Source organism: Haliotis rubra, unplaced genomic scaffold, assembly GCF_003918875.1.
Source record: "Haliotis rubra isolate DU_JTF1 unplaced genomic scaffold, ASM391887v1 Scf489, whole genome shotgun sequence".
Lineage (NCBI taxonomy): Eukaryota > Metazoa > Mollusca > Gastropoda > Lepetellida > Haliotidae > Haliotis > Haliotis rubra.
This window is the reverse complement of record NW_025767178.1, coordinates 643,337-662,541: the sequence shown is the minus strand read 5'-3', so window position 1 is coordinate 662,541 and position 19,205 is coordinate 643,337.

Genomic DNA, 19,205 nt, shown 5'->3' with positions numbered 1-19,205 from the left:
CTTGACCTTGCAACAGAACTTGAGAGCATCTGGCGTGACATCCCACAAGCCTTCCTTGCACGTTTGATAGGCTCTATGCGTCGTCGATGCACTGCTGTTCTCAATGCCGATGGTGGACATACCCGTTACTGAGCTTGTGACATGGTCGTTTGACCCCTGTCCCGCTTGTGGACTCGTGACGTCATTGTGATTGACTTTTCAATTGAAATTCTCCCAACTTGTTATGGTCTCATGATCCCTCCATTAAAGTTTATATGTACCTTTGACATTGTTATCGTACTTATCAACTGGGATAATATTTTGACAATGCACAGTTTCTTTATGTGGCTAGTATAGTTGCTTCATTTCATTTGCAGCCCCAACAAAGTTGGTACCATTGTCAGATATCACTTCTGATGGCAATCCTCGTCTACTTGTCATTCTATAGAAGGCATTGAGGAATGAGTCAGTATCAAGGGCATATCCCATTTCAAGGTGAACCGCCCTGGTTGCCAGACAAGTAAACAGGCAAAGATAACGTTTGTTTCTTGCTTTACCGCGTCCCTGAATTGTCAAAAATGGACCAGCAAAATCCACACCTGTGGTATCAAAAGCACGGAGAGAATGCCTCAGACGAACCTTCGGGAGTGGAGCCATGATTTGAGTGGCAGGTTTTGTCTTTCTACGACGACAAAATGCACATTCACGTTCCCATTCACGGATTTCCTCACGACCAGCTATGATCCAAAACCTAGATGACAACGTTGACAAGAGTTGATTTGTCCCAACTGCATGTTTACCATCTTCATGGTGTTGCTTCACAATTAATTTAGTGACCCAGTTTTTTCTTGGCAAGATAATTGGAAATCTTGTTTTGAATGGCAAAAACTCAGCATGCTCAAGTCTGGCAGGTGATCTAATGAGACCATCATCATCAATGAAAGGATCCAGACCCAAGAGTTTGCTATGTTTGGACAAGGGTTTGGACGTCTTTAATGACGAATTCTTCTCTGCAAATGCTACTCTTTGCATTTTGACTATGATTTGCTTTTCTGCATCAAGAATTTCTTCTGCTGATAAACAACCTGTCAGTCTTTCCGAACACTCAGAAGAAATATTGTTGACAAATCTATGCACCCAAGCTGTAATTCTGACAAGTTTCTTCCAACATGAAAAATCTTATGGTTCCATAATGGAAACTGAATTTGAATATGCCACCAAAGTGCGAGTTTCTTTGATGTTTTCACTCTACAGTATTTGTTGATTCTAACTTCATTGGTTGTTCTGGCCAATCACTTTCTTTCAGTTTCAAGAACTTTGGACCACAATTCCAGGTTTCTGATGACAAGTTAGGAAGTGCTGTTCCTCTGGTAAGTATATCTGCAACGTTCAGTTCTGTAGACATGCTTCCACTGTGATGGTTCAGTATGTTCCTGGATGAATCCAACACGATTAGCCACAAATGTTTTGAAATACCGACTATGGTTTTTGATCCAACACAAAACATTCAAGTTGTCAGTCCAAAAAGTTGTGAAAGAGGTCGCTACTTCTAGAGCGTGATCAACAGACAGCAGTGACCTAACTCCCAGTACTGCAGCCATTAACTCAAGTCTTGGGGTCGAGACTGCCTTCAATGGAGCAACACGACTCTTGGAAGCTACGAACTGGCTGGAAACCACACCATTTTGGTAAGTATTTACACAGTAGACAACTGCGCCATAAGCATCTTCTGACGCATCAACGAAAACATGCAATTGTTGTTCCCTAACCGGAAGGTTCAGTTGCAAGCATCTAGGAAACCTTAACTCATTCAACTCTGATCTTTCTGAAACCCATACTAATGCCTTTTGTTTCAGCTCGCCAGTGAGTTCATCATCCCAATCCAGACCACAAAGCCAAAGCTTTTGCATAATAACTTTTGCCCGAATATGAAATGGAGAAAGGAAACCAAGTGGATCGAACAGCTTTGCAATTTCCCTAAGGAAACCCCTTTTGGTAAGTATGAACTGATCATCTGAGGTGGAACTTCGAAAGCAAAATTCATCATTTTGAGCAATCCAAACAAGTCCAAGTGTCTTAGCAGACGGCAAATCATCTTTTATCAAGTTGACTTCTGATGTTCTATCTTCTACAGGAATGATCTCTAAGACTTCTGGTGAATTCGACAACCACTTTCTGGACTTCATTCCAGCTTTACCCCAAAGTTCTGTAAGTTGTCTGTACAGAATTTTACCATCCTCAATATCTTTCACCGAATCCATGCTGTCGTCCATGTATGTCGACTTGCAGACAGTTTCTGCAGCTTTTGGGAATACATCTTCATGTCTACGAGCATTCTCTCTGGAGATATACTGTGCAAGGAAAGGTGAAGCATTTACACCAAAGACAACCCGTATGAATTCATATATTTGAGGGAGTTTCGTTTGATCCATTGATCGCCACAAAAATCTGAAGAAGGAATGATCTGCAGGAGGTATTCCTATCTGTAGATACATTTCTGCTATGTCACACACTAATGCGATGGGATATTTGCGAAAGCGAAGAAGGATTTCAAACAAATCACCTTGGAGCTTAGGACCCTGATGTATGGTATCATTTAGAGATATACCCTGGCACTTTGCTGAAGCATCAAAAACTACTCTCACTTTCGTGGTAGTCCGATCTGGTTTTACAACTGGAAAATGTGGCAACAACCACTGATTCCCTGATAAATCTGCATTTTCAACAATCAGAATATATCCTTTTCTAAGATAATCAGTGATAGTTTTCTCATACATTTCAGCAACAACATTGTCTTTTGACAATTTCTTCTCAGTACTACACAACCGTTTATAGTCATAAATTTCCGGGAGAGACTGAGGACCAACCTTCCACAGTATGCCAATTTCATACCTGTCATTTTCATACTTGATGGTATCTTGGACAGATGAAATGACGGATGCATCTTGTTTTGTGAATATAGGACCATCAGACTTAAAGTCTTCTACTTCCCAGAACTTGTGAAGCATTGAATTGAGATCGGAGTCCTTTTTCGACCCAGCTGTGAAAAAATGTATTGGAACTATGATAATTGTTAGAGCCAGAAACGTTTCCAACACAAGTCCACCCAAGTGGGGTTAATCTGGCGATAGGTTGCCCCTCACCTCCAGCTACGTCCTCGTACGGACGATGGAGTTCCAGGTAATCAATCCCAGTGAGCAAGTCAATAATCAGTGGAGTCTGAACTTTAGGAAAATGTATTTGTTTCAAGTGTGGCCAATGTTTAGAGTGCTTTTGCCAATGTACAACTTTCATCTGACCTGTAACTCTAGTTGTGGTCAAAGCAGAAAGAGACATATCAATTATACCATCCAAACTTTCAATACCAAACTGAACAGATTGTGAGGCAAATTTCTCATTCTGACCGTTGAGCACGTTGACCGAGACCATTTGGTCATGATCCATCAAACCAAGTTGACAAGATACATCTTCATTGATGTAAGTCTGAGTACTTGCATCGTCAAGCAATGCATTTACAACAATACGCTTGTCACCATTTTTTACTGTAACAGGTACCGTGCGCAAAGAGACAAGCTCTGTCTTGTGAGAATGTGTAGATGACATTGTTGTGACCTTGAGATGTAACTGACTCATGCTGCCTTTCAGTGCAAGAATTGTCTATTGAAGTAACAGAGTCACTTTTAACAGTTTTAGCTGCATTGCTTCGGATACTTGAATGTAATAAACGACTATGTGGAGCGTCGCAATTGTCAATACCACAGGTGTTAGTCAAATTGCATTTCTTGCCAAAATGATTGGAGCCTAAACATCTGTAGCAAAGGTTCAGCAGTTTTGCTATTTCCCATCTCTTTGGTATGGGCATAGATTTGAACTTGACACAGTTTGTGATAGAATGGTTTATTTGACATATTCTACACCTCTGACCAAATTCAGCTTGTTTGCCAAAGAACGACCCTGGTTTTCGTACGTCTCTATTCATTGCTCTACCCATTTTGGAAACCCCACGAACAATCTCTGAAGCAATTGTACGAAACTCTGCTTCCATCAATACCCACTCACGCAAAGCTTCAACCGACTCCTGTCGTTGAGTCTCATAGATCCATCTTTGCTAATTACCAATCATTGATTCTGTCATTTTCTTTAGTAGCTGTACATACAATGACCCATAACCTAACTCCTCAACCTTATCAGATTCTTTCATGTTCAAAACTACCAAATCCATCATATCTGCAAATCGCTCAACATCAGTTGCATTGCCTGGACGAACTGGTCTGAAATTAGCTAGTTCCTCTAGTTACAATGTAATATGACGCCGCATTCCCCGAAACTTCCTATCTAATCTCTCTAAAGCAACGTCATATGCCGTGGCACTGTGCACTAAATCCTGAATGACCTTCAAAGCTTCACCCCCTACATACTGACGAAGTTGAAGCAACTTGTACTCAGGAGTAGCCGGTGCTTGGTCTATGCAAGCAATGAATGCGGCCTTCCAAACCTCATATGCTTTAGCATCACCAGTAAATACTGGTATTGATACGCGTTTCAACTGTTTCCACATATCTTTGCCAATATCATTACAGTGAGAGAGGACATGTGTGTTCTGATCAAAGCTATCAATAACTTGCCTAGAACGCTGGGTTTGTGGTAATTGTAACTGTTGGGGATTAAGATATAAGGGTTCAGTTTTACCTCCTGTAGAACATTTTGATGTAGCATCTGACCTTGATTTGAGATAACACTGGTCTTTCATCTACAGGTTCACCTTCTAGCATAACCTTTACACTGTTGTCTTTATCACCTAAATTTTCAAACAACTCAGAGAGCTCAACAATAACCTCAAGAGCTTTAGACTGACCATCATTGACCTTATCAATTGCATCCCTAACGTCACTTCTTGACGAGATTTGTTCACTATCAATCAATTTCTCCAACATGTTCTTTGATTTAGTGAATGCTGATTTCACAATAATTTTTTGACGTTTTAGTTTGATAACTTTATCTTCGTCATTGTTCTCATCTTGTGTTGAGGAAGGAAGGGAAAGATTTGCTGCAGTTTCTAAAGTTATCTCATCACCAATACTAACTTTCCTGGTCCCTTTCACGGACTTATCACTTGACTCTTACATTTTGAATTTATCAGATCTAGTCACACTATATAGAATGTTCAGAAGAACCACACTGATGTACAACCAGTGCGCTTAAACCCACACATTCTATTGTTTACACAAAACAATTACCAATATCAAACCCAATGTAAAAAACTATGAATTTAATCTAAGAAAGGTGCTCAACAAAGCATGATTAATAACCACGCTCTGCTACCATTTGGAACGCAGTGGAAGCTGGTGAATTACGTAGTCAAAGGACAACAGAGCACTTTTCTGTAGTTTTTTACAGTTTTTATTCCCAGGAGTTTATAGTGAGTGAGTGAGTTAAGATTTTAAGTCACATCGGCAATATTTCAGCCATATCGTGACTAAAGCAAGTTAGAAATATATCAAGAATTTAAGTTAAATGATAAAATTCTGCCAACGAAGGACAGTAAAACAACTAGGGTATCACAATTAGATTTAAAACTAGTGTGGAAGGTTAAAACTAATAGCACTATTAGGACAATACAAGATAAAAACAGGCTATAGATCGCCAACAACTGAAGGTAGATCACCATACTAAGGCCCATGGGGACTTACATTACCTTTTGCTACCTGCATGGACCCTAGCTGGATTTACACCATCCCTTCAGCCATTGGCGTTTATACCGAGAATTAGCCATACATTAAAATGACAAAAATACTACGATTAAAACACCTGGTATACCTAAATGTACTTGAAATGTTTTGGGACTTACGTACCCTCTCAGGAGGATAATAATTTTACGCTACGTCAACCCCTTTGAGGGTACAGCCACTAACAATCTCAGTGACTAATTTAAATTACCAATAATAAAATATTTATCTATTTACAAATCAGTTAACAAATCTAATTCTTTTAAAAATTCAACTATTAAATGATAATTAACATTATAAAAAAGATCCTTCAATGTTTTGACATTAAAATACTTATCCCTTGTGATGGAATATTCAACACAGTCAAGCAGGACATGCTTGACTGTGATTCTTTCATCACAAAGGGATACAAAACGGAGGATCCTCACCTTTCAATAGGTACTCATGAATATATCTTGTGTGGCCAATACGACATCGTCGTATGATGACCTCTTCAAATCTGGACTGACAACCCAAGTAGGTGTAACCGATAGTTGGTTTGATTGCATGTAATTTATTGATACCTACTTGGGCATCCCACTTCTTCTGCATCAGATCGCGGATGTATGTTGTAATGCTGGCTTTATAATCAGAGTATGGGATAAGAAGTGGTGTCACAGATTTGTTGAGTGCTGCCTTAGCAGCAATATCAGCCATCGTGTTCCCAGAAATGCCAACGTGGCTGGGTAACCAACAGAGGACCATGTCGTATTGGCCAGTTGCAAGATCATTATATAATTCTATAATTTCTAATAAAAGCGGATGTTTACAAGAAATATTTTTAATCGCCTGAAGGCAAGAAAGAGAGTCAGAAAATATTATATATTGTTTATATTTAGGGTGTCTATTTATATATTTAAGAGCTGTTAGTATTGCGTTTGCTTCTGCTGTGAAAATTGAACTGTCATTGGGTAATCTGGAAGATATTGTTTTGGACCCAATGACAGTGGCACAAGCAACCGCGCCACCATCCTTGGACCCATCTGTAAATAAGGATTTGTATGTATTATATTTACTTTTTAATTGATTATATTCTTGTTTATATTGCAATTCATTAGTTTCTGCTTTCTTAAACTTAGTCAGTGTGAGGTCGACCTGTGGCCTAACCAATTGCCAAGGAGGAGAAGAAAGAAAACGGGAAGGAGCTATATTTTCCAGCTTAATGCCAGCAGCAATAATGAATGGCTTAATCCTGAGCCCAAGGGGCGGAACAAGAGAAAATTTCTTGTTGTACAAGTCCTCATAAAGAGGATTAAAGATGCAGTGAAACGCAGGATTAGACTCGTTAGAATATAGCTTGGTATTATACTGTAATGATAATTTTATACGGCGTTGGGTAAGAGAAGGCTCATCTGCCTCGACGTAGAGACTGTCAATGGGAGATGTTCTGAAGGACCCAAGACAAAGTCTCAGACCTTGATGGTGGACTGAATCTAAGAGTTTTAAGTTGCTTTTACAGGCTCCACCATATACGATGGAGCCATAATCAAGCTTCGAGCGGACAAGTGATCTGTAAAGGTGTAGGATCGTAGCTTGATCCCCTCCCCACCTTGAATTAGACACGACTTTCAATAAATCGAGTGCCTTCAGGCATTTAGTTTTTAGGGATTTAATATGCGGAAGAAAGGTTAAATGGGAGTCGAAAATCAGACCCAAGAATTTGGCCTCTTTGACAACCTTGATGGGAGTGCCATTTAAAAACAGTTCTGGGTCTTTATGAGGCTTATATTTTCTACAGAAGTGTAGACAATTAGTTTTTGATTTAGAGAATTTAAAGCCGTTTTCAAGACACCATTTATTTATTTTATTTAAACACAACTGCAGTTGCCGTTCAATAGTATGCATATTCTTACCGCGACAAGAAATGTTAAAATCATCCACAAAAAGTGATCCATCAATGGAATCGTTTAAAACCTTGGATAAACTGTTGATCTTAATGCTAAATAAAGTGACAGACAAAATACTGCCTTGTGGGACACCCTGATCCTCATTGTAATGGTCAGACAGGGTTGAACCCACTCGGACTTGAAATTGCCTGTCTTTTAAAAACTTTAATATAAAAAGAGGTAAACGACCCCTTAAACCAAAATCATGTAAATCCTTTAAAATGCCATGCTTCCAGGTGGTATCGTACGCTTTCTCGAGATCAAAGAATAGCGATACTGCATGTTGTTTATTGACTATTGCATTTTTGACAAAGGATTCTAATCATTACAAATGATCAATGGTACTACGATTTTTCCTGAAACCACATTGAATATTTGTTATGAGATTATTGGTTTCAAGATACCATATTAATCGATTATTTACTCTTCGTTCCATGGTTTTACAGACACAACTCGTTAAAGAGATTGGTCTGTAATTAGACGGATCAGTATGATCCCGGCCAGGCTTTGGTATAGGGACTACAATGGCATTACGCCACGAAGGTGGGAAATTCCCTGAAGTCCATATTGTGTCAAAATATTTAGAAGAGTTTCCAAACATGATTCCGGTAAATGCTTCAAGAGCTGATAGTGTATATTATCAGCTCCTGTTGCTGTGTCATGAGCTTGCTCAAGGGCAGTGTGGAGCTCATGTAATGAAAATAATTCATTATAGTCTTCGCCATTGTCCGAGTTAAAATTTATTCTCTTCTTCTCCTGTTGTTTCTGATAATGTTGAAATTCAGGGACGTAATTTGACGAAGAAGAGTGTTTGGCGAGTGTTTCACCAAGCTTATTGGCAATGTCAGACTTACCAGTTAATATATTGTCACCATCCTTCAGATGGTGAACAGTAGATTTTGAACCTTTGCCCTTAATTCTTTGGATCATGTTCCACACCTTTGAAATCGGTGTGCGTGAATTTATTTTAGAAACATATTTCCTCCAAGACTGACGCTTATTCTGTTTAAATGTACGTCGAGCCTTGGCATTTAAAATTTTACTTTATTCAAATTATGGACAGTAGGATGTCGCCGAAAATATTTTTTCAGCTTTCTTCCTGCTCTTTCTGGCCTGTTTACATTCATTATCAAACCATGGCTTGCGAATATGTGGAACTGCAGAGGACTTAGGTATAGTTTGGTCAGCAATATCATTGAGTAAATCGGAAAACAACTGTATCGGATCTTCACTGTTCGCAAAAACATCATGTTTTAAGTGATCAGCACATAATGTCTCATAAAATGGCCAATCAGCCCTGGCGAAGTTTCTTCTCGATAAAGGTGGATCATCACCAGGGCTGATTGTCTTGAGAATGGCAGGGAAGTGATCACTCCCACATAGATCATCATGTACCATCCATTCGAATTCATTATACAAGATGGAGTCAGCAAGTGATAAATCCAGGGAAGAATATGTTCCCGTAGCTGGATGTAAATAAGTGGCTGAGTCATCATTAAAAATACATAAATTATTATCGGAAATGAATTCCTCAAGGATTTTACCTTTAGTGTTGGTATGGACACCTCCCCAAAGTGGGTTGTGTCCGTTAAGATCGCCCATGATAACACATGGCTTAGGGAGTTGATCGTACAGATTTTGAAGATCTGTCTGACGGATATTAGAAGAGGGAGGGAGTCAGGTCAAGTCAGTCTGACATGCAGCTGAGGACATTGCTACGGAGCGTTTAACTGCAGCGGAATATGTCATGTTTGATGGAGTTGAAGATTGACTGGTGAAAAGTTTTTTGGCTTCAAAATAGGAAAGGTTTTGTTCACATTTTATTTTCATTATCTTCGATTCCCTTTGATATATAGGGCATGACCTAGAAGAAGCAGGATGCGTCTCCTTGCAGTTGACACACTTGGGATCATTCTCGCAGCCCGTGCCGTCATGGTGATCTCCACAGCGATAACACACTGCAGGATTACAGCATGAGTAAGTCCCATGTCCAAACTGTTGACATTTATAACACCGGAGTGGATTGGGGACATACACATCCACCCCGATATTGAAATAGCCTGCTTTTATAGATGCTGGAAGTGAAGAGCGAGAAAAAGGTCAAGAGATAAGTATTGGTTTTGTAATAATGCCCTCTTTCTTAAAGGTGAACCGTTTCACTGCTGAAACGCCCTGATCCTGTAATTCTACAGCAATGTCCTCCTCAGACATATCAGCGAGGCAACGTGCCCTGTCGCGGATGATGCCACGGCAAGAGTTTAATGTCCTGTGTATGGAGACACCAACCTCTACATTTGCAAATGTTTTGATAGACAATAGATTTTCAGATTGTTTGTTGCCTTAAACATTCGACCAAACGTGAGCCACTACGGAGACGAGTAACATTTTTCACCTCTCCGCAAATACCAGAAATAGCCTTTGAAATGGCAAAGAGATTGAGTTTGAGAGGAAGAAAGTCCGAAGCCTCAATAACAAGAAATCTAGCCCATGAGTCACTGTTAGAAGACACATGTCCAGTAGAGATCTAATTCCTCTAAGCGTCTCTTTTTTCATTTCTAGTAGAACCAGATAGTGGAAGTGCCATGATGAAAGGAAAATAATTCAGCATCCCTGCTCCCCACCCACCATGGAGTGTCAACAAGGACGATGTCAAATAGCACTGGATCTCCAAGATGCCGACACCAGGGATACAGGGATGTTATACACCAGCAAATATGACACATATAGCAATATTTGTGTACCAAATCAAATGCCAGGGTGGTTCTGCCCATGACAAGTAACTGGACACATATTGAATGTGGAGGTCAACATTGCCAGATTGGCCCATGAGCCACCGCCTTCTGGCATAGGACTCTAGGCAGTTTAAAGTAAGCAATAATTTACATATAATACATCAAAATATCCAAGACAAATTTATAATTTTAATTGTGCAAAAATATTCGCCATGCACAGGGCTTGGCGTGACCAGCCGATTGATTGAACCGGGCCAGTTCAACCACCCGTCTAGGTGAAGTTAGGGCCGAAGTGGTGTGTTGGGCAAAGGAACACTGTTCCTGGAACCAGTGCCCTCAACCACCAGACTACCTTCCTCCACCGACACAGGGGCGCAACCCACGGCAAACGGGTTGGTGGACCAAATATGCCCCCGGGTCCACAACGGGGGTAAAGGGCGCTTAGCGTTACCCAGGACCCACCACGAGGAGGTGGCCCTTCATGGGTGCCCAGGAGTTTATAATCCCCAATATGTACAAATATATTTACAAGGGATTCGTAAAGGTGTAGGAGCGTAGCTTGATCCCTCTCCCCCACCTTGGAATTAGCCACGACTTTCCAATGAAATCGAATTGCCTTCGCGCATTTTAGTTTTTAGGGATTTAATACGCGGAAGAAAGGTTAAATGGGAGTCGAAATCATCAGACCCAAGAATTTGGCCTCTTTGACAACCTTGATGGGAGTGCTACTTTAAAACAGTTCTGGGTCTTTATGGAAATTTATATTTTCTACAGAAGTGTAGACAATTAGTTTTTGATTTAGAGAATTAAAAGCCGTTTTCAAGACACCATTTATTTATTTTATTTAAACGCAACCGCAGTTGCCGTTCAATAGTATGCATATTCTTGCCGCGACAAGAAATGTTAAAATCATCCACAAAAAGTGATCCATCAATGGAATCAAGCTTAAAACCTCGAATTAAACTGTTGATCTTAATGCTAAATGAAGTGACAGACAAAATACTGCCTTGTGGGACACCCTGATCCCTTGATTGTAATGGTCAGACGGGAGTTGAACCACTCGGACTTGAAATTGCCTGTCTTTAAAACTTCGAATATAAAAAGAGGTAAACGACCCCCTTTAAACCAAAAATCATGCCGGAAATCCTTTAAAAAAAAAATGCCATGTAACCAGGGTGGTGTATCGTGCGCTTTCTCGAGATCAAAAAGAATTTACATACTGCATGTTGTTTATTGACTATTGCATTTTTGACAAAGGATTCTAATCGTACGCAAATGATCAATGGTACAACGATTTTCCTGAAACCACGGTATTGAATATTTGTTATGAGATTATTGGTTTCAAGATACCATGTTAATCGATTATTTACTATTTGTTCCATGGTTTTACAGACACAACTCTACGTTAAAGAGATTGGTCTGTAATTGTAATGGATCAGTATGATCCCGGCCGAACTTTAGTCTTCGGACGTATAATCGCATTACGCGCACGAAGATTGAAATTCCCTGAATCCCATATTGTCAATCAAAAATATTTAGAAAGAGTTTCCAAACATGATTCCGGTAAATGCTTCAAGAGCTGATAGTGTATATTATCGGCTCCTGTTGCTGTGTCATGAGCTTGCTCAAGGGCAGTGTGGAGCCTTATGTAATGAAAATAATTCATTATAGTCTTCGCCATTGTCCGAGTTAAAATTTATTCTCTTCTTCTCCTGTTGTTTCTGATGGAATGCTGAAATTCTGTGACGTAATTTTGACGAAGAAGAGTGTTTGGCGAGTGTTTCAAATTGCCTTATTGCGTCAGTCAGACTTACCCAGTTAATATATTGTCACCATCCTTCAGATGGTGAACAGTAGATTTCAAACCTTGCCCTTAATTCTTTGGATCATAAGTTCACACCTTGGAAATCAGTTGTGCGTGAATTTCCATTTTAGAAACATATTTCCTCCAAGACTGACGCTTATTCTGTTTAAAATGTACGTCGAGCCTTGGCATTTAAAATTTTACTTTATTCAAATTATGGACCAGTAGGACGTCGCCGAAAATATTTTTTCAGCTTTCTTCCTGCTCTTTCTGGCCCTGTTTACATTCATTATCAAACCATGGTTTGCGAATATGTGGAACTGCAGAGGACTTTAGGTATAGTTTGGTCAGCAATATCATTGAGTAAATCGGAAAACAACCGTATCGGATCTTCACTGTTCGCAAAAAAACATCATGTTTTAAGCGATCAGCACATAATGTCTCATAAGAGATGGCCAATCAGCTCCTGGCGAAGTTTCTTCTCGATAAAGGTGGATCATCACCAGGGCTGATTGTCTTGAGAATGGCAGGGAAGCGATCACCCCACATAGATCATCATGTACCATCCATTCGAATTCATTATATACAAGATGGAGTCAGCAAAGTGATAAAATCCAGGGAAGGAATATGTCTCCCCGTAGCTGGATGTAAACAAGTGGCTGAGTCATCATTAAAAATACATAAATTATTATCGGAAATGAATTCCTCAAGGATTTTACCTTTAGTATTGGTATGGACACCTCCCCAAAGTAAGCAAACTCCCGTTAAGATCGCCCATGATAAATATTAACATGGCTTAGGGGAGTTGATCAAAATAGATTTTGAAGATCCGTCTGACCGGATATTAGAAGAGGGAGGGAGTCAGGTCAAGTCAGTCTGACATGCAACTGAGGACATTGCTACGGAGCGTTTAACTGCAGCGGAATATGCTACCGCGTTTGATGGAGTTGAAGATTGACTGGTGAAAAGTTTTTTGGCTTCAAAATAGGAAGCGTTTGTTCACATTTTATTTTCATTATCTTCGATTCCCTTGATATATAGGGCATGACCTAGAAGAAGCAGGATGCGTCTCCTTGCAGTTGACACACTTTGGGATCATTCTCGCAGCCCCGTGCCGTCATGGTGATCTCCACAGCGATAACACACTGCAGGATTACGGCATGAGTAAGTCCCCATGTCCAAACTGTTGGTGATTTATAACACCGGAGTGGATTGGGGACATACATGTATCACTACACACACGTCCACCTGTATACCAGGAACACCTAGACTAGTATCACTACACACTCGTCCACCTGGAATACCAGGAACACCTAGACTTGTATCACTACACACACGTCCACCTGTACCCAGGAACACCTAGGCTAGTATCACTACACACTCGTCCACCTGAATACCAGGAACACCTAGACTTGTATCACTACACACTCGTCCACCTGAATACCAGGAACACCTAGACTTGTATCACTACACACTCGTCCACCTGAATACCAGGAACACCTAGACTAGTATCACTACACACTCGTCCACCTGAATACCAGGAACACCTAGACTTGTATCACTACACACTCTCGTCCACCTGTACCAGGAACACCTAGACTTGTATCACTACACACTCGTCCACCTGAATACCAGGAACACCTAGACTTGTATCACTACACACTCGTCCACCTGAATACCAGGAACACCTAGACTTGTATCACTACACACTCGTCCACCTGAATACCAGGAACACCTAGACTAGTATCACTACACACCTCGTCCACCTGTATACCAGGAACACCTAGACTTGTATCACTACACACTGTCCACCTGAATACCAGGAACACCTAGACTTGTATCACTACACACTCGTCCACCTGAATACCAGGAACACCTAGACTTGTATCACTACACACTTCGTCCACCTGAATACCAGGAACACCTAGACTTGTATCACTACACACTCGTCCACCTGAATACCAGGAACACCTAGACTTGTATCACTACACACTCGTCCACCTGAATACCAGGAACACCTAGGGCTAGTATCACTACACACTCGTCCACCTGAATACCAGGAACACCTAGACTAGTATCACTACACACCTCGTCCACCTGAATACCAGGAACACCTAGACTAGTATCACTACACACTCGTCCACCTGAATACCAGGAACACCTAGACTTGTATCACTACACACACGTCCACCTGAATACCAGGAACACCTAGACTTGTATCACTACACACTCGTCCACCTGAATACCAGGAACACCTAGACTTGTATCACTACACACTCGTCCACCTGAATACCAGGAACACCTAGACTTGTATCACTACACACCTGTCCACCTGAATACCAGGAACACCTAGACTTGTATCACTACACACTCGTCCACCTGAATACCAGGAACACCTAGACTTGTATCACTACACACTCGTCCACCTGAATACCAGGAACACCTAGACTTGTATCACTACACACGTCCACCTGAATACCAGGAACACCTAGACTTGTATCACTACACACTCGTCCACCTGAATACCAGGAACACCTAGACTAGTATCACTACACACTCGTCCACCTGAATACCAGGAACACCTAGACTTGTATCACTACACACTCGTCCACCTGAATACCAGGAACACCTAGACTTGTATCACTACACACCTGTCCACCTGAATACCAGGAACACCTAGACTAGTATCACTACACACTCGTCCACCTGAATACCAGGAACACCTAGACTTGTATCACTACACACTCGTCCACCTGAATACCAGGAACACCTAGACTAGTATCACTACACACTCGTCCACCTGAATACCAGGAACACCTAGACTTGTATCACTACACACTCGTCCACCTGAATACCAGGAACACCTAGACTTGTATCACTACACACTCGTCCACCTGAATACCAGGAACACCTAGACTTGTATCACTACACACTCGTCCACCTGAATACCAGGAACACCTAGACTTGTATCACTACACACTCGTCCACCTGAATACCAGGAACACCTAGACTTGTATCACTACACACTCGTCCACCTGAATACCAGGAACACCTAGACTAGTATCACTACACACTGTCCACCTGAATACCAGGAACACCTAGACTTGTATCACTACACACCCGTCCACCTGAATACCAGGAACACCTAGACTTGTATCACTACACACTCGTCCACCTGAATACCAGGAACACCTAGACTTGTATCACTACACACACGTCCACCTGAATACCAGGAACACCTAGGCTAGTATCACTACACAATCGTCCACCTGAATACCAGGAACACCTAGACTTGTATCACTAGTCCACCTGTACCAGGAACACTACACTACACACTCGTCCACCTGAATACCAGGAACACCTAGACTTGTATCACTACACACTCGTCCACCTGAATACCAGGAACACCTAGACTAGTATCACTACACACTGTCCACCTGGATACCAGGAACACCTAGACTTGTATCACTACACACCTGTCCACCTGAATACCAGGAACACCTAGGCTTGTATCACTACACACTCGTCCACCTGAATACCAGGAACACCTAGACTTGTATCACTACACACTCGTCCACCTGAATACCAGGAACACCTAGACTAGTATCACTACACACTCGTCCACCTGAATACCAGGAACACCTAGACTTGTATCACTACACACTCGTCCACCTGAATACCAGGAACACCTAGACTTGTATCACTACACACTCGTCCACCTGAATACCAGGAACACCTAGACTTGTATCACTACACACTCGTCCACCTGAATACCAGGAACACCTAGACTTGTATCACTACACACTCGTCCACCTGAATACCAGGAACACCTAGACTAGTATCACTACACACTCGTCCACCTGAATACCAGGAACACCTAGACTTGTATCACTACACACTCGTCCACCTGAATACCAGGAACACCTAGGCTAGTATCACTACACACTCGTCCACCTGAATACCAGGAACACCTAGACTTGTATCACTACACACTCGTCCACCTGAATACCAGGAACACCTAGACTAGTATCACTACACACTCGTCCACCTGAATACCAGGAACACCTAGACTTGTATCACTACACACTCGTCCACCTGAATACCAGGAACACCTAGACTTGTATCACTACACACTCGTCCACCTGAATACCAGGAACACCTAGACTTGTATCACTACACACTCGTCCACCTGAATACCAGGAACACCTAGACTTGTATCACTACACACTCGTCCACCTGAATACCAGGAACACCTAGACTAGTATCACTACACACTCGTCCACCTGAATACCAGGAACACCTAGACTTGTATCACTACACACCTCGTCCACCTGAATACCAGGAACACCTAGACTTGTATCACTACACACTCGTCCACCTGAATACCAGGAACACCTAGACTTGTATCACTACTACACACTCGTCCACCTGAATACCAGGAACACCTAGACTTGTATCACTACACACTCGTCCACCTGAATACCAGGAACACCTAGACTAGTATCACTACACACTCGTCCACCTGAATACCAGGAACACCTAGACTTGTATCACTACACACTCGTCCACCTGAATACCAGGAACACCTAGACTTAGTATCACTACACACTCGTCCACCTGAATACCAGGAACACCTAGACTTGTATCACTACACACTCGTCCACCTGAATACCAGGAACACCTAGACTTGTATCACTACACACTCGTCCACCTGAATACCAGGAACACCTAGACTTGTATCACTACACACTCGTCCACCTGAATACCAGGAACACCTAGACTTGTATCACTACACACTCGTCCACCTGAATACCAGGAACACCTAGACTTGTATCACTACACACTCGTCCACCTGAATACCAGGAACACCTAGACTTGTATCACTACACACTCGTCCACCTGAATACCAGGAACACCTAGACTTGTATCACTACACACCTCGTCCACCTGAATACCAGGAACACCTAGACTTGTATCACTACACACTCGTCCACCTGAATACCAGGAACACCTAGACTTGTATCACTACACACTCGTCCACCTGAATACCAGGAACACCTAGACTTGTATCACTACACACTCGTCCACCTGAATACCAGGAACACCTAGACTTGTATCACTACACACTCGTCCACCTGAATACCAGGAACACCTAGGGCTAGTATCACTACACACACTCGTCCACCTGAATACCAGGAACACCTAGACTTGTATCACTACACACTCGTCCACCTGAATACCAGGAACACCTAGACTTGTATCACTACACACTCGTCCACCTGAATACCAGGAACACCTAGACTTGTATCACTACACACTCGTCCACCTGAATACCAGGAACACCTAGACTTGTATCACTACACACTCGTCCACCTGAATACCAGGAACACCTAGACTTGTATCACTACACACTCGTCCACCTGAATACCAGGAACACCTAGACTTGTATCACTACACACTCGTCCACCTGAATACCAGGAACACCTAGGCTAGTATCACTACACACTCGTCCACCTGAATACCAGGAACACCTAGACTTGTATCACTACACACACTCGTCCACCTGAATACCAGGAACACCTAGACTAGTATCACTACACACTCTGTCCACCTGAATACCAGGAACACCTAGACTTGTATCACTACACACTCGTCCACCTGAATACCAGGAACACCTAGACTTGTATCACTACACACTCGTCCACCTGAATACCAGGAACACCTAGACTTGTATCACTACACACTCGTCCACCTGAATACCAGGAACACCTAGACTTGTATCACTACACACTCGTCCACCTGAATACCAGGAACACCTAGACTTGTATCACTACACACTCGTCCACCTGAATACCAGGAACACCTAGACTTGTATCACTACACACTCGTCCACCTGAATACCAGGAACACCTAGACTTGTATCACTACACACTCGTCCACCTGTACCAGGAACACCTAGACTTGTATCACTACACACTCGTCCACCTGAATACCAGGAACACCTAGACTTGTATCACTACACACTCGTCCACCTGAATACCAGGAACACCTAGACTAGTATCACTACACACTCGTCCACCTGAATACCAGGAACACCTAGACTTGTATCACTACACACTCGTCCACCTGAATACCAGGAACACCTAGGCTAGTATCACTACACACTCGTCCACCTGAATACCAGGAACACCTAGACTTGTATCACTACACACTCGTCCACCTGAATACCAGGAACACCTAGACTTGTATCACTACACACTCGTCCACCTGAATACCAGGAACACCTAGACTTGTATCACTACACACTCGTCCACCTGAATACCAGGAACACCTAGACTTGTATCACTACACACTCGTCCACCTGAATACCAGGAACACCTAGACTTGTATCACTACACACCCGTCCACCTGAATACCAGGAACACCTAGACTTGTATCACTACACACTCGTCCACCTGAATACCAGGAACACCTAGACTTGTATCACTACACACACGTCCACCTGAATACCAGGAACACCTAGACTAGTATCACTACACACTCGTCCACCTGAATACCAGGAACACCTAGACTTGTATCACTACACACTCGTCCACCTGAATACCAGGAACACCTAGACTTGTATCACTACACACTCGTCCACCTGAATACCAGGAACACCTAGACTTGTATCACTACACACTCGTCCACCTGAATACCAGGAACACCTAGACTTGTATCACTACACACTCGTCCACCTGAATACCAGGAACACCTAGACTTGTATCACTACACACTGTCCACCTGAATACCAGGAACACCTAGACTTGTATCACTACACACTCGTCCACCTGAATACCAGGAACACCTAGACTTGTATCACTACACACTCGTCCACCTGAATACCAGGAACACCTAGACTTGTATCACTACACACTCTCGTCCACCTGAATACCAGGAACACCTAGACTTGTATCACTACACACTCGTCCACCTGAATACCAGGATCACCTAGACTTGTATCACTACACACCCGTCCACCTGAATACCAGGAACACCT